Here is a 622-nt window from a genome sequence, read left to right as displayed (position 1 = left end):
GAGGACGCTCTGTGGGCCGGGTGTAGAGTGGATCCTTGTTCTTGGCAGGAAGACTGGGAAGCTCCCGGCTGGAGGTGTATTGGGAGGTACCCGGTGGGGTCTCCGAGCCTTCGGCGTCCAGGCGATTGGGGTTCTGGAGTGCTCACGACCGTATCCCGACTGTCGAGGGAGGGAGCCCTCGGCTTGTAAAAGGGGCAGGCGGTACTTAGGACCGATATAGTGTCTGGTTCGGGATTTTATGAGGCTCAGTGGTGTTGGAGTGCGGGGGGTGGGATGTTCATCACAGGGTAGAGTGTCTGGCCCGGGTTTAGGATTCATAAGGGGGGGTGCGTGGGGGGGGGTCGTGTGCTCAGTGTTTGTGGTACACGGGCTCGGGAGGGGTGAGGTTTTGTTTGTTTGTTTGTTTGTTTTTTGAGTTGGAGTCTCACCCTGTCGCCCAGACTGAAGTGCAGTGACCGCTCCCGGCCACCGCAGCCTCAATCTGCTGGGCTCCGGCGATCCTTCCGCCTCAGCCTTCCGAGTAGCTGAAACTACAGGCGCGCGCTACCACGCCCGACTGATTTTTGATTTATTGTAGAGATGAGGTCTCGCCAAGTTGCCCAGGTGGGTCTCGAACCCGCGG

Source organism: Carlito syrichta, unplaced genomic scaffold (assembly GCF_000164805.1).
Source record: "Carlito syrichta isolate Samal-C Ts95f unplaced genomic scaffold, Tarsius_syrichta-2.0.1 Scaffold302083, whole genome shotgun sequence".
NCBI classification, from domain to species: Eukaryota; Metazoa; Chordata; class Mammalia; order Primates; family Tarsiidae; genus Carlito; species Carlito syrichta.
The sequence above is the reverse complement of the archived record's forward strand: the minus strand, read 5'-3'. Positions refer to the sequence as shown.